This window comes from Schistocerca gregaria, chromosome 4, assembly GCF_023897955.1.
Source record: "Schistocerca gregaria isolate iqSchGreg1 chromosome 4, iqSchGreg1.2, whole genome shotgun sequence".
In the NCBI taxonomy this organism is placed as follows: domain Eukaryota; kingdom Metazoa; phylum Arthropoda; class Insecta; order Orthoptera; family Acrididae; genus Schistocerca; species Schistocerca gregaria.
In genome coordinates, this window is record NC_064923.1 from 86,657,814 (window position 1) to 86,679,567 (window position 21,754).

Here is a 21,754-nt window from a genome sequence, read left to right on the forward strand (position 1 = left end):
TCTCCCCACTCTCTGTCAATCTCCTCCTTCTCTCTATATCTATCTCCTCCATCTACCCCCACCATCCATACATTATCTCCTCACAACTCACGCAGTTTATCACCTCCTCCCCCTTGTTCAACTCCTCCTCCCCCTCTCCCAGACCACTTTCACTCTGCCAATGTCGTCCTCTCTCTCTCTTTGTCTATCTGCTCCTCGTCCCTCCACCCTCTGTACATCTTCCCCTCTCACAGATTATCATCTCTTCTGCCTCTTCCACCCCATCTCCTTCTCCCCTTTCTCCCTGTCCTCTCCCACCTTCCCTCCATCTCTCTCTCTCTCTCTCTCTCTCTCTCTCTCTCTCTCTCTCTCTCTCTCTCTCTCTCCCTCTCTCTTTCTCTATCTATCTATCTCTATTTTATCTCTGTCCATCTCCTCCTTTCACACCTCTGTCTGTCCATATCCTCCTCCCTTCACCCTGTCCACTTTTATCTCCCCTCTCTCTGTCCATCTCCTACTTCACTCTCTCTCTTTCACCCCTCTTTCTGCCCATCTTCTCCCTCCCTTCTCTCTGCAGTTTCATCCATATCTCAGTAGGAGGTTGCTGGTTCTTACGCTTACAGCGTTTTTTCCCCAGTGACAAGTAGTATGGGTACCAAATTTGGTTAAAATCGATACAGAGGTTTAGTAGGAGCTTTTTACCTGTGGCTTTGCCCTTGTACACATATTTCACGTATATTTAACATATTTTACATATTTCTACACACGGTTAACCTGTGCCTCTAGCGAATTTTTTCCTCTCGTTTCGATTTCACGCAGCTTAATGTTTATGACGACACACCTCCTAAACTATGAGTCGTACAATGATATAATATTGCAGTTACATTCAGAGGTGGCTGTAAATACTGTCTACAAAATTCATCGCGAATAAAGTTAGTACTAAGGAAGTAATAAGTTATAACGTCATGCCTTGTGACAGTTTTGCTGCGTAAACAGCGAAAATGAAGTAAGCGATAAACTTTCTTCCTTTCATCACTTTGTGGCGGCTGTCAGCAAGAAAGAGTTTCGTAAAGGATTGAAATTATGTGTAAAGTTTGTTGCAAGTCGGTGAATGCTCTCTCTCTCAAATACTGGACTACACTTCTTTTTCACCCCTACCCCCAATCCTTTCATAAGTATGTGGTTCTTAACCGCCACAGCCATTCTGCCCAGACAGTAACTGATATGCAGAAAATATATGCACACATGCATACATATCTACATTTCATAACATGTATCGGTAGATTTACCCGAATATTTATGTGTGCACTTTGCTTCTTCATCCGTCGGGTAGGTACTTGAGTCCATCCTCCCCTCCCCCCCCCCCCCCCCCCTTAGAATCATGTGCCTCCTATATTAATTTGCACACCATCGTCTTAGCCTATTATGACCTTGGTCTTTCTGTCGTTTTTTCCATCAGCCCGCAATGGAATTATAACCGAACAATTTCCTTTCCTGTACCACGAGGCAACGATGCTCACTACTTTGAACTGGCAGGCGTCTGTAGACAGTTAGTGGCCGGCGTAGTTTATGGCCGGCCCCAGATCTACGATATTTCCGAGCAGGGGCAGAAACTCGATAGTGCCACCCTTCCCATCTAGCGTTTGAAATAGGAGGTCCAAAATCTTTTTAAAAAATTTCAAAATTACGTTATATTTTGTAGCGCACATCTTTCTGAAGAGTTTGGTATATAAAACGATATGTTGGAGGAATTTGTATGTAAATTTGGAATCGTCATATCCTTCGATATAATTTGTGTGATGTCCCCTTTCCTTCTTCTTCTTCTTCTTCTTCTTCTTCTTCGCTATAAAAAACAATCTTGTCATCATTGATTCTGTAACTATTCCTGCCGTTGTGAAAACTTTTCCTCCAGTCAACTTCACTGACCCTGCTAGAATCACAGGTTCAATTATCCCGCGTTTATTCCCCCGCTATGCGTTTTTCGCACTTTCCGGAAATTGAAGCGGCTGCTGACCGGGGAGTGTACAACTGGTAGTGTAGCGATCTGGGAAAATTTTCTGTCAAAGTTTCATTTTCTTGGATACAACGAGAAGGTAATATGCAATCTTTATTACCTGTTTATTTCCACCCTGTTAGTCCGGATCTGTGTATGTTAATAATAATTACAACAACAATTACCATTCGCACACCCATTCAACCACATAACAGAGATTGGTATTCACCCGTTCAGGTTTATTCGGTTCAGCTCTTATAACGCTGTCCCCTTTTGTCTGCGGGAAAGTCTTTTATTTCTAGACGCGATGGGGATTCCCCTCGCAAAGACATCACGTACACCATGCACGCATTCAAAAGTCAACTTACGATTCTTTCAGAAATCAACTTAGAATATGTTCAAAAATCTTCAAAAACCAACTGGGATGTGTTCGGATATCATAGGAACAATCGATAGACCAACGCGCGTTGAATGCTCGGGCGCTTTGTGAAACAAGAATCTTTTCTTCAAGAATATGGATTTGGCGCCGCCTGAAATTGCCGCCCGGGGCAGATACCCCGGTCTGCCTTCCCCCTAAGTCCGGCTGTGTCTACGGCTGGTTCTAGATGTGTCTTTATCGAGTAGCAAATGGCGACCAGACGCTGCAAACTTAACACTGTTTCGAGAGGCCGTACGAAGAACATTGAACCGGCAGCGTATTCCACTTCCTAAACTGTTTTAAATTTTAGCCGTATAGTAACATAAAATTCGAGACAGGCGTCAGTTCTCAGCCAGGTGACAACATGTGCGTAGATTTCTCTGCCGTGCAAGCTTCATAACGTCAGTAGTTCTGACTCGATGTCGACCGACAACTTGTGATTCGCAAAAATTGGATATATTTTGCTTCACTTTTTTTTTTAGTTTGAAATGAATGGAAGTAAAATGAACCGCTGATATATGTAATTAGTGTCTTTTTTTATTGTTACGGCCGGTTGCGCTTCATTGAAACAGCATCTTCAGGTGAACTATATAAGAAGAAGGATCCCATGTAATACAAATACTCAGAATCATTTAGAAACATTTTACTAATTTTTAATTTATAGAGAATTATTAAGAAAAATTTTCTACTATCATGTAGATCACATGTAAAGTATTTAAAGAAGCAGAAAAATAAATATTAAAACTTGCTTGCGACAGTCTCACATTATCGAGACGTACTCCAAGTTCGTAGTGAAAAAATCAAACCCCTGAAGAGGGGAAACCATCTCAATGAATAAAAATGGACATCGTGGCGAATAACGTGAGGGCGCACTGCGAGGGAGAAAACAACATATATAAGTGCATGAATGAAGGTGAGAGACATAAATTATGAGAGGTCAAAACTGGGGCTTCCAACAAACGAAATAACCAACTCCACCTGTCTTGGACCCTTTTTCACACCATCCCGTTGCGATTTATTTTGTTTCAATTCATTATGAAGTTTAATGGCTATGGCTGTCTGCGTTACATAGTTGTATTTCAATTTTCCATACTGGTAGTATGTGTCTTTTTATGTCGGCTTTCGACTATCTTTGTGCCATCGCACCTGTGGGGGGAAAGGTTTGGTTGTTGGGGTGGAGGGGGGAGGGGGGGCGGGCGGAAGAAAAAGGAATGACATGATGTGTCTTGAAACTAATCACCTTATCAGCTCATTTATATCAAAAATGCCATGCTCACAACCTTCCACTTCTTCCCCCCCCCCCCCCTCCCCCCACCGTCCTTGATAAATTTCTGTCGACGCCGTTGATCATACCTCTCTTTTGACCTTTCAATTGATTATGTATCGGAGGATGACTTACATAAGACTGAAGTCGATTATCCATCAAAATATAAATGTCCCTCTGCTGATGATAAGCATTTAAAACGTTATGACGTTTAAAATAATAATGAGTGCAGCAGTAAACCGATCTTTCCTTTTTCTGTGTGTATCAGGACACTAGTGTAAATACGCCATTTACGGAAGGTGCGCCTTCAGAATTGCCGCTGCGGGACGGCACGCACCACCGCACTGGACTGACTGTTTCGGCCGGCCGCAGTTCGCCGGCTCGCCACCGCCCCTGGAGAGCGCTCTCAGCGGGCCGCGCCGTTGATTTCCGGCGCCGCCAATCCGCTTCCGGAAGCTGGCCGGCCGCCACAGACGCGCTCCCGTGCTGTTTGTTTGTCTCTGCGGCTACGGCGGTAATTACGCCGCCGCCCACCAGGAGCGCAGCCGGCGGCCGAGCCGCAAATACCTCGTGACGTCACGCAGCGCGGTTTCTGCCTGTAATTACGGAATGCGAAACTAGACAGTAGTCGGCCGAGCGGTTCTCGATCTCTCGCTGAGACGGCTCCCTGTCCAATACAAAGGTCTGTTTCGCTTCTAGTAGGAGTTTATCCTGGGTCACTGAGGCACCTGGCGCCTGAGGTCATTGCGGTTTTCAGGAAGAGTCTTAAAGGCAGATGCACATAATGTTAGCCCCATATCGCTATTGTCAATGTTGTAGACGTATGCAAAAATTTTCACGCTCACGTACATTATGTGATCAAAAGTATCCGAACACCCCATCACCAGATGTCACGAGAGGCGGACCCGACAGTATAAAAGGAGGCGGGGTGTATTGTGCTGTGAGCAGACAGGCAGTAACAGCAGAACGGGTCAGTCAGGAGCGATCAGTGATATAGAACATTGACTAGCATGTGTGTGTCATACGAGTAAGGGTACCATCACGGACATTTCAATTCTTCTAAAGCTGCCCAAAGCGAATGCTTATGATATAATCGTGAAGTGGAAACGCGAAGTAACAGCCAGACCTAATGTATGGAGGGTCGGAACGTATCGAACATTGCCGAGGGTGCTTGTAGAAAATCGTGTGAAATCAGTACAAGAAATCACTCTAGATGATGATAATGATTGGTTTGTAGGGCGCTCAGCTGTGCGGTCATCATCGCCCGTACAAAGTCCCAATTTGTACACAATCCTATTTTTACACAGTCCAATCTAGTCACTGTCACAAGTGACGATTGTGAAATGATGTGGACAACACAAACATCCAGACGCCGGGCAGAGAAAATCCCCAAGCCAGCCGGGAATCGAACCTGGAAGCCCGTCACCCAGAGCTGCGGACAAATCACTCTAAAGTTCCCCAGGGCTACCAGCAGTCCACCTAGCGCAAGGAACGTGCGTAGGGACTTGAAAAGAATGTAGGGGTCGAGCTGCTCCACGTAAGTCACATATTTCTATAGTCAATGCAAAGCAATACTTGAGGTGATGTAAAGAGCGACGTCATTGGTCAATAGATGCCTCGAAACGAGTGACTTGGAATGATAAACTATACTTCAGCCTGTGGCAATTCGATGGAAGGGTTTGGAATCGGCGAATGCCTGGGAAAGTTACTTGCCGTCATGTGTATTGGCAACAGCGAAGTAAAGAGGACGTGAGGTCACTGCAAGGGGGTCTTGTTGGGTTGTGCCCAGCATGCTCACCATATTACGTTCAAGAAAACGCTTAATGTGGAATAACATGTAAACATTTTACAAGCTTGTGTGCTGCATACGTTAGAGGATCCATTTGCAGATAATGAATGTAACAATGCGCCCTCTCATAAAGCAAGAGTTTTAACACAGCACAGTTGTTTGTGGACAATAACATTTCTGAAATGTAAATTGTAGTTGGGGAGAAAGGAAAGGAAGGGGATCACTGCTGTCAGTTGCAATGAGACATTAAGTGGAATCAGTGGCGACGAGTGAAAATGTGTACTGGACCCAGATTCGAACCCAAAATCTCCTGCTTACGGGGCAGGTGCGTTAACCACTGCGGCATCCTGTATGCACCATTATCGTAACCATGCGCACTATCTCGCCACGCCTCACGGCCGATCCACATTCCCATCGAGCACCATCTATGTCCAATCCCTGTCCATTTGCTCTCTGAGATTCCCACAGGAGGTCGGACGTATTTGTACATCCGCACTGAAGAAATGGCATTTGGCTAGAAGGAAGCGAGGAGAAGGAGGTATTCAGACAGTTGTACCTTGCGTATATAGAATAGATTTGACCAACGTTCTCTGCCTCGTGATGACTGGGTGTTGTGTGCTGTTCTTAGGTTAGTTAGGTTTAAGTAGTTCTGTTCTAGGGGACTGATGACCACAGATGTTAAGTCCCATAGTGCTCAGAGCCATTTTTTGAACCGTTTGACCAACTGTCAGAGTTGAGTGGGCAGGAGCCTCTTGTAGCTGTAGATGTAGGGAACGTGCAGCAGTCCTCAGCAGTAAGGAGGCCTAGGTTAGCAGCAAAGTCTAACAGAAAGAAGGTTCTACTGCTAGGTAGTTTGCACAGTAGAGATGTGGTCCAGCAGTTGAAGGAAGTGTTGGGGAGTGAGTACCAGGTTACCAGCATTGTGAAGCCTAGTGCAGGGTTGACTCAGGTGAGTGACAGCACATGGGAGTTACATAAGAATTTTATGAAGGAGGATCAGGTAGTATTAGTGGGTGGAGCGGGGAATAGTCCAGATAGGGACGAGGAATATGATGTAGGTGCTGACCTGGTAAAAATAGCTACTCAAACTGCTGGCACTAATGTGCATTTCATGCAGCTGTTTCAGCGTCATGATCGGCCTCATCTTAATGCTGCTGTTAGGCGTGTTAACATGGAGATGGAGAAGGCACAGACGGTAGAGGGCATGGCTCACACTGCAGTGGTGCCAATTCAGCTTGTTAGTAGATCAGGTAAGCATGGCCTGCACCTCAATTTGTATGGGAAAGGGAGGCAGGGCTATGCTTATAGGCTACAGGGTAGTGGGTGGTGGTGTGATCACTCGTGGAAAAATTCCTGTAATAGTTGGTGTTAGAGCTGCCCTTTTTTTTTAGACTGAAGTCAGCTGATAGGTACACGTGCTTAAAGACAGTCCCTCTGACTAAGGAATCGCCTTCAGAGGGCGTCATGTTTTCTAGTAGAGAAGGAATTAGCAGATTTCATCAAAATATGAGGTATTAAAGATATATATGAAGATGGTATCTGTTCTTTCAGACATGTCTGGAAGAATAGATACTATAGGTGACCATGCAGCTCGTTAGCTGCCATGTAAGCAGGAGATCCTGGGTTCGAGTCCCGGTCGGGGCACACTTTTTCAACTGTCCCCATTGACTAAATCAACTCCTGTATGCAGCTAGGGGTATTCATTACATTGTAAGGTTTTAAAAGTAAAGTTAGTGAACTGCTTACAGATTTTGGCGCTGAAATGGAATAAAGCAGTACCACTTAAATAATTTAATTCAGAGGCTTCATTTACCAGGATGCAGATTAGCTTGCTGTTTTTCAAGGACTTCCTTGTGGGGTGAGGGAGTAGCTATGTTTGTAAAAAAAAAAAAGTATTCCACTTGAGTCCTTAAACGTGTCATGGCATAGCACTGAACAGATATTAGAATGTTGTGCAGTTGAAACTAAACTTCTAACTTTTGTTGTTTATAGGTGCTCTAACTCTGACTTCAGAGGATTTCTGATCCAGCTAGAGAGGGTTCTTGAAGCACTTTATAGAAACTACCAGAAATCAGTTATATGTGGTGATTTCAATATTCGTTTTGTATATAAATTTGCAAGAAAAAGATGTTGGTAGATCTCCTAAATTCATATGATCTGATGCAGATGTGTTCCTTCTAAGGAGGCTGCAGGGAACAGTAGCACAGTCATAGACAATATTTTTATTCATTCTTCATTACTAGATGGGCATTCTGTTAGTAAAACGGTGAATGGCCTTTCAGACCAAAAATTTAACACTAAAAGGCTTTTGTTCTCAAACGAATGTAGGAAGGTTAATCCAAGAGCAATAGAGGGTTTTCTGAACCTCGTCAAGCAACAATAGTGGCAGGATGCTGACAGTGCCGATAACATAGATGACAAATATTATGCTTTCCTTAAAACATTTCTCATGCTCTTTGAGAGTTGCTTTCCATTAAAACGTTCTGAACGAGGTACTAGCAGTAAACGGCAGTCTGAGAAACTGACTAGTGGGATATGGATATGATGTAGAACATCATGATGTAAAACATCGTGACCGCTTCCAACGGGTTGTGGCTCAGAGGAACCCTGAAAGCAACGCCACCAAGTCGAATAATGCTTTCTGTGCAGCTACAGGACGTCATGTTACGACTTCACTCCCGAGGCCCATGGCGAGGTCCATCTTTTCAACCACGACACCATACAGCGCGGTACAGATGGGCCCAACATGGCGAATGGACCGCTCAGGACTGGCATCCCGTCCTCTTCACCAATGAGTGTCGCATATTCCTTCAACCAGACAATCATCGAAAACGTTTTTGGAGGCAACCCGATCAGGCCGAACGCCTTAAACAACTGTCCAGAGAGTGCAGCAAGATGGAGGTACCATGCTGTTTTGGGGTGGCATTATGTGGAGCCGACGTATGGAAGGCGCCGTAACGGCTGTACGATACGTGAATGCCATCCTCCGACCGATAGTGCAACCATATCTGTAGAACAGGCATTCGTCTTCATCGACAATTCGCGCCCCCATCGTGCACATCTTGTGAATTACTTCCTTCAGGATAACGACATCGCTCGACTAGAGTGGCCAGCATGTTCTCCAGACATGAACCCTATCGAATATGCCTGGAATGGATTAAAAAGGGCTGTTTTGGATGACGTGACCCACCAGTCAATGTGAGGGATCTACGCCGAATCGCCGTTGAGGAGTGGGACAATCTGGACCAACAGTGCCTTGATGAACTTGTGGATGGTATGCCACGGTGAATACAGGCACGTGCTACTGGGTATTAGAGGCCCCGGTGTGAAGGGCAATCTGGATCACCATCTCTGAAGGTATCGCTGTATGGCAGTCAACATGTGTGGTTTTCATGAGCAATATAAAGGTCGGAAATGATGTTTACGTTGATCTCTATTCCAATTTTCTGTTCAGGTTCCGGAACTCTAGGAACCGAGGCGAGGCAAAACTTTTTTTTATGTATGTATATAACATATATTGCTATCAAGTGTACAATTCGGCTTTGGAAGTCCTTTTTACAACTGAAAATGCTATATTCTCTTTTCTCTGTGAATTACTGGATGAAAAAAATGGTTCAAATGGCTCTGAGCACTATGGGACTTAACATCTGTGGTCATCAGTCCCCTAGAACTTAGAACTACTTAAACCTAACTAACCTAAGGACATCACACACATCCATGCCCGAGGCAGGATTCGAACCTGCGACCGTAGCAGTTGCGCGCCTCCGGACTGAGCGCCTAGAACCGCGAGACCACCGCGGACGTCAATTACTGGATGAGTTAAACAAAAGGTTTTGAACTCTAGGCATATTTTTATTTATTTAACTAATGCGTTTGACTGTGTTGATCACAAAATATTACTCCAGTAGTTGAACCATTATGGAATACGGGGTATATCTCAAAATTGGTTCACCTCTTACTTTAACAACAGACATCAGAAGGTCATTATTCACTGTTGATGATGGCTGTGACGTGAGAACACTCCTGTTCCTTATTTATATAAGTGATATGTCCTCTAGTATTACGGATAACTCTAAAATATTTCTGTTTGCTGATGACACAAGTTTGATAGTAAAGGTTGTTGTGTGCAACATTGGCTCAGTTTCAAATAGTGCAGTTTGACACAAGTTCATGGCTTGTAGAAAATAAACTAACGCTAAATCAGAGTACGACTCATTTTTTACTGTTTCTAACACGCAATTCAACAAAACTCGACGCTTTAATTTCACACAATGGACATATGACAAGTGAAACTGAACACCTCAAATTTCTAATTGTTCAGATAGATATCATACTGTTTTGTAAAGCCCACTTTCAGGATCTTGTTCAAAGACTTAATGCTGCCAATTTTACTATTCGAACAGTATCTGAAGTAAATGATCGTTCGACACGCAAACTAGTCTACTTTACTTATTTTCATTCGCTTATGTCGTATGGTATTATATCTTGGGGTAACTCTTCTCATTCTAAAAGGATATTTTTGGCTCAGAAACGGGCGGTCAGGGCGATATTTGGTGTAAGTTCGCAAACCTCTTGTCGACACCTGTTCACTAGTCTGGGTGTTTTGACATTTGCTTCTTAATATACATATTCTTTACTGTCGTTTCTTGTTAACCAAATTAGCTTATTCCCAAGAAGAAGCAGCTTTGACTCAGTTAATACTCGGCAGAAATCTAATCCGCATTTTGATCTGACTTCCTTAACTCTTGTGCAGAAAGGTCTGCAGTATACTGCTGCATCCATTTTCAACAAGCTACCGAAAGAATTCAAAAGTATTAGCAGCAATCCACGCGCTTTCAAATCGAAACTGAAGGGTTTCCTCATGGGTTACTGATATTCTGTTGAGGAATTCCTTGAAAAATTAAACTCATTCTTGTGTGTGTGATTGCATTTACTTAAACGTATGGCTTGACATTTTTTGGGTTCATAAAATTTTTATCTTTATCTGATATTACTTTTATATTGTAATTTAATGTACTGACACGTTCCATGACCTTGGAGATTTGCTCCTCAATTTGGTTCTACGGAACTTGAGGTGTAAATAAATAAAACAAAAAGCAGTTGCAGTTCAATTCTTATTAGCTTCTGTTTAGTCAAAATTTAGCGTACGAATTTAAGTTGGATAACAGCTTGTAAGGACATAGTTTTTGGTTATACGTAGATTTTATGGAGTGGGACATAAAGTTGGGCTAAATTCCATACAGTAACGAAATATAGTGATGAGTTACAAATTCTCCTACCTTAATCCGTCAGAACACGCGTGTGATGCCGTGGCGTGTCGCCATCGCGATCACAAAACAGCAGCCTGTAGTTGACGGGAATTGCGCGAGTTCGTTGCCTCGTACCTCGGAAAGCTTTTCGAAGCTATGTCCCGCAGAATCGCTGTTGTTTTGTTTTCCAGTAACAGACGAACATGTTGTTAAGTACTTGGTCTCAATGTTTTTGCTCATCATTGTGCTATGTCATCGTGGATGGCGCTAGAATCGAGCCTTTTGCCGAGTTCTATTGCACGTGTTCAGTCTGTTGCTCGTTAGGGCAGTCGAGATACTGTGTGCAGTTTCCAGCATTACGACACATGATGCTGTGTGTATGTCAAGTTCAATCTGTAAAATATCGCAGGCGCAAATACTGCTATCTGCGTAGAAAAATCTTTTTACTTCTTTCTCTTGTCCCAGCTGCTCTTAGAGTGAAGCTATTAAAATATATCTCTACCTCAGTGACATTACTTGACTGATCTTGCATGAATGCATCCGGACGGCAGGGTGAGACAGATGACAAACTTAAGTCACAATGCTACATATACATCTGGTGCAATGTCAAACTGTGTACAGAATTCCACTCTTGCTTGTATACAAATGGCTCAGTTTCAGTGGTGACTTTGTTGAGAACGATGTCCAGTATTGATATGTACGTTGGAATAAATGCTTGCGGTCAGATATGTTTTCTTGTACCTGAGAAAAACGGCTTTTTGGCCATCCCTTGTCTATTCTATCATCGCAATTAGAACAGCTAAGCGTCAGCGCCCTGGGAGAAGACGTCTAGTGAGAGCTGAAACTTCGTTTCTAAACCCCCGCCCCCTCACTCCCGGTGGCCAATAGCGAATAACGAATTGAGGCATACCGCAGTTCCAGTTACGCGAAAAGCTGCCTACCCGCTAGGCGCATCGTTTCCGGCTCTTGTACCACGAGCATATACCAGATACCAGACACCACGTAGCAGGTAGATGAGGCGACAGGTACTGGTGGTGGGGAGAGGTGTTTGCGTGCTGCATTGTTTGTAAAGAACGCTCCGCTGACAGGCCCAGACCGCAGATGGACTTTCCCTTCGAGTGCCATTTCGCGGCACTCTGTGCGCACTTGTCTGCTAGAAAAGAAATAAAGCCAGCGGTCTGAGCACTCTGAATGCAGTAAACGATGTCTCGCGTGCGACAAAGTTCCCATTATGAACGGGAGCCTATTGTTCCCTGAAAGCCACTGCACAGTGAGTGCCAAATGCACTCTTACTTGCGACCTAGTGTAGAGAACTGCCTATCATGGAGTACTCAATCATTTAAATGTCCGGCTGCGTTTGTTAAAAGCCGTTAAATAAAAATTTTGACCGACGATTACAAGCTTGAAGAAATGGAAATCTTCATACGTACGTTTTAAAGCATGATTAAGCAAAATTTTGTGTTTTTATTTCAATGACTATCGTTGGCGATTTACCACCAGAAGGAGGTTCTTGCTCATTGGACTGAAGATGACCGCAGTAGTGGGCGAAACCGGTCACCGTAACAAATAAATTGTGATCAAGACTGTTTTTGATAGTAAATACATATACAGGGTGTTTCAGAAGTGATAGTTAATATTCAGAGATATGACAGGAATGATCATTCAAAACAAAAATGTCAAGTAAACATGGGCTCTAAAAGGCATGCCTTAAGAGCTATGAGCAATTCTTGATCTTCGATTCTGTGAAACAAATGGAAAGCAAAGAGCTCGCAGTTGAAGAGATTTGTTTCACTGTACAGAAGATCAAGAATTAGTCATAGCTCTTAAGGTGTGTGTTTTAGAGCACATGTTTACAAGATTTTTTGTTTTGAATGATCATTCCTGTCATATCCCTCAATATTGATCATCACTTCCGAAACACCCTGTATTGGTACGTCTCCCCTTGATGCAGGATACTTCGTCTTTGCCTTTGATTCGTGAAGTAGCCGATATGAGGAACAATCGGCAAAGGGTCGACCACATCACACCGCTTTACTGCCAGAAACAGAAGATGACGTCAACAACGACTGGGCCGGAGACAAGTAATTCACTTCTTTCAGTTCCTCACCTACGTAATCATAAAAGCCACTCTGGAGAAATAAAATCTTCCACATAAAATCATTTTGCAATCAAAGACCATTGGAAACAGTTTTTATTTGCAGTACTGTTTCAAATGGCTCCGAGCACCATAGGACTTAACATCTGAGGTCATCAGTCCCCTAGACTTAGAGCAAGTTAAACCTAACTAACATATGGACATCACACACATCCATGCCCAAGGCAGGATTCGAAGCTGCGACCGAAGCAGCAGCGCGGTTCCGGACTGAAGCGCCTAGAACCGCTCAACCACTACGGCCGGCATTTGCAGTACCGCTAGTGTGTGGAACTTTTATGGACTTAAGGTTACTTCGTTTTTCGGTTTCTGGAATCATTACGTCTTTCTTCAATGTTTAGACTGAAAACCCTTCAGCTCTCCTCGAGTATTTAGTGAGTCAGTTATGACACTCTTCGTGGAGCGAAAGACGCTGTTTGGAAGCCCACTTTGGAAATGAAACTGGATTTTAAATTTACTCTAACAGTATGCGTGATCGTAAATGCAATTGTAAACATACACTCCTGGAAATGGAAAAAAGAACACATTGACACCGGTGTGTCAGACCCACCATACTTGCTCCGAACACTGCGAGAGGGCTGTACAAGCAATGATCACACGCACGGCACAGCGGACACACCAGGAACCGCGGTGTTGGCCGTCGAATGGCGCTAGCAGCGCAGCATTTGTGCACCGCCACCGTCAGTGTCAGCCAGTTTGCCGTGGCATACGGAGCTCCATCGCAGTCTTTAACACTGGTAGCATGCCGCGACAGCGTGGACGTGAACCGTATGTGCAGTTGACGGACTTTGAGCGAGGGCGTATAGTGGGCATGCGGGAGGCCGGGTGGACGTACCACCGAATTGCTCAACACGTGGGGCGTGAGGTCTCCATAGCACATCGATGTTGTCGCCAGTGGTCGGCGGAAGGTGCACGTGCCCGTCGACCTGGGACCGGACCGCAGCGACGAACGGATGCACGCCAAGACCGTAGGATCCTACGCAGTGTCGTAGGGGACCGCACCGCCACTTCCCAGCAAATTAGGGACACTGTTGCTCCTGGGGTATCGGCGAGGACCATTCGCAACCGTCTCCATGAAGCTGGGCTACGGTCTCGCACACCGTTACGCCGTCTTCCGCTCACGCCCCAACATCGTGCAGCCCGCCTCCAGTGGTGTCGCGACAGGCGTGAATGGAGGGACTAATGGAGACGTGTCGTCTTCAGCGATGAGAGTCGCTTCTGCCTTGGTGCCAATGATGGTCGTATGCGTATTTGGCGCCGTGCAGGTGAGCGCCACAATCAGGACTGCATACGACCGAGGCACACAGGGCCAACACCCGACATCATGGTGTGGGGAGCAATCTCCTACACTGGCCGTACACCTCTGGTGATCGTCGAGGGGACACTGAATAGTGCACGGTACATCCAAACCCTCATCGAACCCATCGTTCTACCATTCCTAGACCGGCAAGGGAACATGCTGTTCCAACAGGACAATGCACGTCCGCATGTATCCCGTGCCACCCAACGTGCTCTAGAAGGTGTAAGTCAACTACCCTGGCCAGCAAGATCTCCGGATCTGTCTTCCATTGAGCATGTTTGGGGCTGGATGAAGCGTCGTCTCACGCGGTCTGCACGTCCAGCACGAACGCTGGTCCAACTGAGGCGCCAGGTGGAAATGGCATGGCAAGCCGTTCCACAGGACTACATCCAGCATCTCTACGATCGTCTCCATGGGAGAATAGCAGCCTGCATTGCTCCGAAAGGTGGATATACACTGTACTAGTGCCGACATTGTGCATGCTCTGTTGCCTGTGTCTATGTGCCTGTGGTTCTATCAGTGTAATCATGTGATGTATCTGACCTCAGGAATGTGTCAATAAAGTTTCCCCTTCCTGGGACAATGAATTCACGGTGTTCTTATTTCCATTTCCAGGAGTGTAGTATGTAGAGCAGCTTGGTCCCAAGTAGTGACCAAGGCTTCCACATAGCTCTTAACCTGGCTGTGTGACCGAGTTTATGACAGCCGATTTTTGAAAAATACAATCATTTTTAGTTTTATGGGTCAAATTCCTTAACATAAAGAGACCGATCAGATCAGCAATGTTGTCCGAAATGAGTACACTTATCAAGTCGTACTCACTGCCTGTGTATTTTCAGCAAATTCTTAGCACCACTATTGTTTTTTGCGCTTGTACAAACAGTGAGGATTGCCTTTCATCAGTTGTGTAGAATGTCTAACAACGAATATTTTATCAAATTTGAGTTCGCTGTAAAATTTTTATGGTTTCTACAGACCAGTATCCAAAAACATTTTTTGAACCTTCGTTTCAGACAGTGTACTGAGTATTATATTGTTAGAAGTTTAGTTTAGGAGTCAAATAAGCCCTTCAACTTTTGCTATGAAGATCGAATAACACTCTGTCTTTGTTGATCGAGATTTTCTTTCTCTTTGCCTCTATCTTCATTTCCTGATTTCTTTTCTTTCCTTCCTTCCTTTCCTTCCTTCCTTTCTTTCCTCATTTCTTGTTCTGTTTTTCCTTCCATGTGTATGTGCACCTCATGCCACAAGCACAACAGGAGAAAAGCTGTTCGCGTAAATTTCCCTATCAGATGTTTACCTTACAGGAGCCAAGGCAATGTTGTTTCCCCTGAAAAGAAACTTTGAATATTTGTAATATCAGAAAGTCACTTTAGATGGAATTATCGTATTTGTTTTATCTGATACAGGCGATTTAGCAGCGAACTTTGCCAACGTAAGCCACGTCGCAGAAGCGGCAATAGTTTGCCTTATTTTCGTGTGTGGCACCTCCGTACTCTTTCCCGCAAGATTCCGACCTGGAAGTCACCAGTAGAAAACTCTTTGCTATCGCCTGAGAAGTTGCGCTCGGCCGACGCGCCGTGCATCGGCCTACAGATGGCCCGCAGAAAGAGGCGTCTCCCCCCTCCCCCTTCCCCCCCACCCTGCCACCCTCACCACCATCCTCGGCAGCCAGCGCGCTCCACACCCACGTGACTCGCCTTACAAGCCGTGTTCCGGGCCAGTCTGCATCCACGGCTGGTGTGCGATGTTGGGATGTTGCAGGATGGCGTCTGTTAAACGGGGGACTGGAGATACTCTATCAGTGGGCAAAATGGTAAGGCGAGTTCAGAGCGTAATGGCAGTACTGTAATTTCTGCATCTACATGCATACTCCGAAAGCCACCAAATGGTGCTCCCCCTGCAGGTCCAGGAGCTAGAATAGGCCCGAGGTATCGCTGCCCGTTGTAAGAGGCGACTAAAAGGAGTCACACTTTTCGGTCCTAAAAGTTCAGGTCCCATTTTATGGTTTGACCTGCCACATTCCAAATTCTACAAAAGTGCGGACCTTATGAGGAAGAACGCCTTATGTGGTGCATGAGTTATCCATAGTGCCCTTGGTTTCGATCTCCTGAACCTCTTGTCATGGCTTTGCCCCTCCACCTGCAGTTCAACTATTTCTGCATACGTCGTCTTCTTCCGTTGTCTCCTGTCCTATTTCACCCCAATGACAGTATTGGATTTCTCTGCGCCGAATATCCAGCACGGTAGCCAGTCCGTTGTAGTGGGACCATCATCTACCCACTTGGTGGTAGTCCCCTGACAATATAGGGATTGCATTGCTGATTTCTGAGCTATGAATTCCCCATGTGTGCTTGCCTTCCTGGGGCATCAGGACTCCCAGCAACGGCCACCATGCCAAATGGCCTTTGCTGTGGCTGGGTGGCGCCCGTGGGGAGAGCCCTTGATTGAAGTGAGTGGCATCAGGGCAGAAGACCCGCAATAAAGTGAACTAAGTCATCTCTTGCTGGTGACCGTAAGGCTCCAGCAGTCTCTAAGAAAAGAGCAAGATCGAGTACATTGCTGACTGATGTGACCCTAACTCGTTTCCCTCCCTCATTACATCATGGGAGGAACGTAAGGCTACAGAAAGAAGGGAGCCATATTCGCCTTGGTATTTAGTCTGTAGCAGAATGGATGGTGACCCGTTTCTACCTATGAAGCCTCAATTTTTTGTTGAACATCTTGAGGATAAGTTTGGAGAAGATGAGAAGCGGTGCAGTCTTGATTCAGACAGCATTCCCAGCCCAAACCCAGGCGTTACTCGCTTGTGTCCGGCTAGGTGATATTCCTGTTTCCTTCACTCCCCATAAAAGCCTCAACATGGTTCAGGGGATTATTTTCCATCGCGACCTCCTCTTGCAGTCTGACGACGAGCTCCGCGCCAATCTAGAACAGCGGCGTGTTCATTCCATCCAGCGCGTTTACAGGGGACCAACGACAACAGGGTTGCTACCGGTGCCTACATCTTGGCCTTCGAGGGTGTTTCATTGCCTGAAAAGGTCAAGATGATGGTTTACCACTGTGGCCTTAAACCATACGTCCCTTCCCTTGTGCGGTGCAGGCACATGTCATACCGCTGCACTTCCAATGCCACAATTTGAGACTGCAGACGTCCCCTGCATCCAAATACTCCCCGTGCACCTCCTCCCACTTGTATCAACTGCGGAGAGCAGCATTCCCCCTGCTCGCCAGGCTGCACAGTACTACAAAAGTGTCGGAAAACCATGGGGCATAAGATCCTGGACTAACTGACTTACCAAGAGGCTAAACGTAAATTTGAACGATTACACCCGGTTCTGTTGACGTCCAGATATGCTGCAGCTATACTACTATCACCATCACAAGTACCAGACGTACCACACTCTGTGCCGCTAACAGTGGGCCCTCCAGGTTTCCAGAATACATGGTGGTAGGGGGAAAATTTCCTTCCATCGGTCCCAAAGTACCTGCTTCGGGAGCAGCCCCCCCCCCAAATGGAGGGGACATCGGTTCCCTCCCCCCAGCCAGAGAAACAACAGCCTCCTCCAGCACCTCTCATGCAGAAGGGGTCCCCACTAATGCCACAGCAGACACGCAACAGTGGCTAAAGAATCCAAAAGCTGCTGGACAAAGAGCTTCACGGTCTTCCACAGTGCCTGAAGTTATTTCGGAGAAGTCCTTCCAGTAAGCTCCTAAAGCGAAGTGAGGAAGCAAGCAAACAAAGACGTCTACTAAGAAAAAGGACCCTCTGGTGGCGCCAACACCACCACTCCCTACGAACTCTGCACCTGAAGATGTGGAGATCTCAGCATCCCCTGAGGACCTGGGTCTCACTGACGCCTCATCAGCAATGGTAATGGACACAAATACTCAGTCAGTGGCACCAGGTGACCCTGAGGAGTAATCTGCCTCCTTGCAAGCTTCATGCCTTCCCAGCCTCACGATAACGTCATCCTCCAGTGAAATTGCTGCAGTTCTTTCCACAGCATGGCTGAAATGCAGCAACTGTTAAGCTTTACACCTGCTTTTTGCATTGCCCTCCAGGAGACCTGATTCCCGGCAAAGTATATTCCTGCCCTTCACGGCTATAGGTGATATTACAAGAACCATAGCGACTATACAGTGTCAGGTGTAGTTTGTGTCTATGTCCTGAACTCAGTAAGCAGTGAACCTGTGCCCTTCAAACCCCTCTTGCAGCTGTGGCTGTCAGTTGTCACTATAAGGATGACACAGGAAATAACTGTCTGCAGTGTATATCTTCTTCCAGATGGTTCAGTACTCCTGCACTGATTCATCAACTTCCTGAACCTTTCCTAATTTTGGGAGATTTTAACGCCCATAACCCCCTGTGGTGTGGCACTGTGCTTACTGGCCGAGATAGAGATGTCGAAACTTTACTGTCTCAACTCGACCTGTGCCTCTTAAATACTGGGGACCCCACACAGTTCAATGTGACTCAGGCATTTACTCAGCCACTGATTTATCACTCTGAAGCCCAGGACTTCTCTCAACTGTCCACTGGAGAGCCCACCATGGCTTGTTTGGTAGTGACCACTTCCCCATCTTCCAGTCATTCCCCCAGCGCCATTCGTACAGAAGTCTATCAAGATGGGCTTTAAACAAGGCAGACTGGGACGCTTTCACATCTGCCGTTGAATTTCCCCCACATGGTACCATCGATGTGGTGGTTGAGCGGCTCACTGGAACTATCGTTACTGCGGCAGAAAACACGATCCCTTGTTCTTTAGGACGCTCCCAGCGAAAGTCAGTACCTTGGTGGTCGCCTGTAATCGCTGAGGCCATTAAACAGCGTTGGCGAGCTCACACCCTTCCCTAGAGCACCTAATAGCTTTTAAATGATTCCTTGCCCACATTCGCCAGCGGTAACAGGAGTGCTGGGAGAGGTATGTCTCGATCATTGGGTACCATATACGTCACCTTCCCAAATCTAGACGAAGATCAGCTACCGGCCCATCAGCCTCGCCAACGTTCTTTGTAAGCTGTTACAATGTATGTTAAGTTGGCCGTTGTGTTGGGTCCTGGAGTCACATGGCCTCCTGGCTCCATGCCAGAGCAGTTTCCGCCAGGGTCGCTCTACTATTGACAGTCTAGCTTCCCTCGAGTCTGCCATCTGCACAGCCTTTTCCAGACGCCTACACCTGGTTGCTGTCTTACGAAAAGCTTACGACACGACTTGGCGCCATCACATCCTTGCCACATTATATGAGTGGGGTCTCCAGGGCCCATCCGATTTTTATCCAAAATTTCCTATTGCTACGTACTTTCCGTTTCCAAATTGGCGCCTCCCATAGTTCCCCCCACATCCAGGAGAACGGGGTCTCACAGGGATCCGTATTGAGTGTATCTCTATTTTTAGTGGCCATTACCGTCTCCTTTTGCCATCCACAGCAGTTCATCTCCTGCATCGGAGGCCCAGGTCAGGGCTTAGGATTGCGGTTCGTGTCCGATCTCTTCTGTCTGAAGTGGAGTCCTTGCCTTTACCACCTGTACACGAGGTCCATTCACGTACACCTCCATGGTGTACACGTAGGCCAAAGCTTCGCCTGGACCTTTCACACGGTCCTAAGGACTCAGTTAACCCTACGGCTCTCTGCTGCCGTTTCCTCTCGATTCTTGACATGTACTGGGATCATGAAGTGGTTTACACAGGCGGTTCGATGGCTGATGGTCACGTTGGTTTTGCGTTTGTTCATGGAGAACATACTGAACAGCACTCCTTACCAGTGTTTTCACTGCAGAAATGGTGGCCATTTCTGGTGATCTTGACTGCATCCACTTATGCCGTGGCAAGTCGTTTCTTATCTGCACTGACTCCTTGAGCAACCTACAAGCTATCGACCCCGGCATCGTTGTCCACAGCTCATGATCTCGCGGTCGAATTCTCGCTTTTTGAGCACGTGGTCCCAGGGATTCCTGGCAGTGTCAGGGATTTTCACCTGCCTTGAGATGACTGGGTGTTTGTGTTATCCTCATCATTTCATCGTCATTCAAGGAAGTGGCGAGATTGGATTCAGCAAAGGTTGGGAATTTGTATGGACGGTGATAACCACACAGTTGAGCGCCCCACAAACCAAACATCATCATCATCATCATCATCATCACCATCCTTTGGTAGCAACCGTCCTGGAGTCCATCTAAGCCCTGGAACGGTCGGGGCGTTCTGGCGTGTTTGTGTGGACCCCAGGCCATGTCGGAATCCCAGGAAACGAAGTTGCTGACAGGCTTGCCAAACAGGCTACACAGAACCCACTTCTGGAGATCGGCATCCCTGTAACTGACCTTAGATCATCATTACGCCGCAAGGTGTTTCAGCTTTGGGAGACGGAATGACATAATCTCGGTATGCACAGCAAACTGCATGCTCTTAAGGAGATTACAAACGTATGGAAGACCTCCATGTGGGCCTCTCGCAGGGACTCTGTGGTTCCCTGGCTCCGCATTGGCCATACATGGCTAACACATGGCTATCTCATCTGTCGCGAGGACCCACATCAGTGTCACTGGAGCTCAAGTGTGACTGTCATCTACATCTTGCTGGACTGCCCACTTTTAGCTGCTCTGCGGCGGACTTCTAACCTTACCAGCATCCTACCTTCAGTGTTGGGCGACAGTGCCTCAACAGCAGATTTAGTTTTATGTTTTAGTCATGAGGGGGGTTTTCTATCATACCAGTTTAGGGTGGGCATTTAGCCTTCTCTCTGAGGTCGTCTCCCTCTCTCCATTTTAACTCTGTCGCACTTTCTTTGCATTTGTTATTCTTGGTGGTCGTCTTTTCCCTACATGTGTTCATTTCATCTTGTCATTTTTGGGTGGATATTTTAATGTTTAGGAGGGTGGCTGGCTCATCCTCTTTTATTATTGTGATCATCCAGCCCAGAACATTTGCACTATGGTTTTAATACCTTCTTCTACTTTTTCTTGTGGTGTATGTATTCCCAAATGTTTTAGGTGTGGTGTTGAGTGTTTTGTAATTTGAGCCTTGATTGGGCCTGGAAAAAGAGACTGCTGACCCTGTAGTTTGGTCCCTTTATACCCCAAACCAACCAGTCAACCATCATAAAGTGAACATAGAGGGTATACCGTGCCACACTAGTCATTTCCTTTCTTGATACACTTGCAAATAGAGTGAGGGAAAAACGACTGTGTGCCTCTATACTAGCCCCAATCTCTTCTCATCGTGGTCCTTATGCTGAATATACGTTGGTGACAGTGGATTCGTCGTGAGTCAACAGCATGCCGACTTTCGAAATTCCTCAGTGATTCGCTCTTGTCTTTGCGAAGAACTCCATAATATTCGCGTTTTGTTGGATCCTACTGGTAACAAATCGTACAGCCTCCATTCAATTGCTTCGATGTCTCTCTTCATTAAGACCTGCTGCAGAACCCAAACACTCAAACAGAATGGATCGCACTAGTGATCTATATGCGGTCTCCTTTACACAAGAACCACACTTTCCCAAAATTGTCCCCACAAACTGAAGTCGACATTTCTCCTTCTCTTCAACCCTCCTTTCAGTAGTAGGGTAACACCAGCATCGCCCCACTCTGCATTGTTGCCAAATTTATTG

At 46.0% G+C, this 21,754-nt stretch overlaps 1 protein-coding gene across 1 annotated transcript in view; it reads left to right on the forward strand.

Annotated features, from left to right (window-relative positions):
- The window catches only part of LOC126267610 (SCY1-like protein 2), a 1,033,915-nt gene that overhangs the window by 333,985 nt on the left and 678,176 nt on the right, over positions 1-21,754 (forward strand). The gene's annotated exons all lie outside the window — the stretch shown is intronic.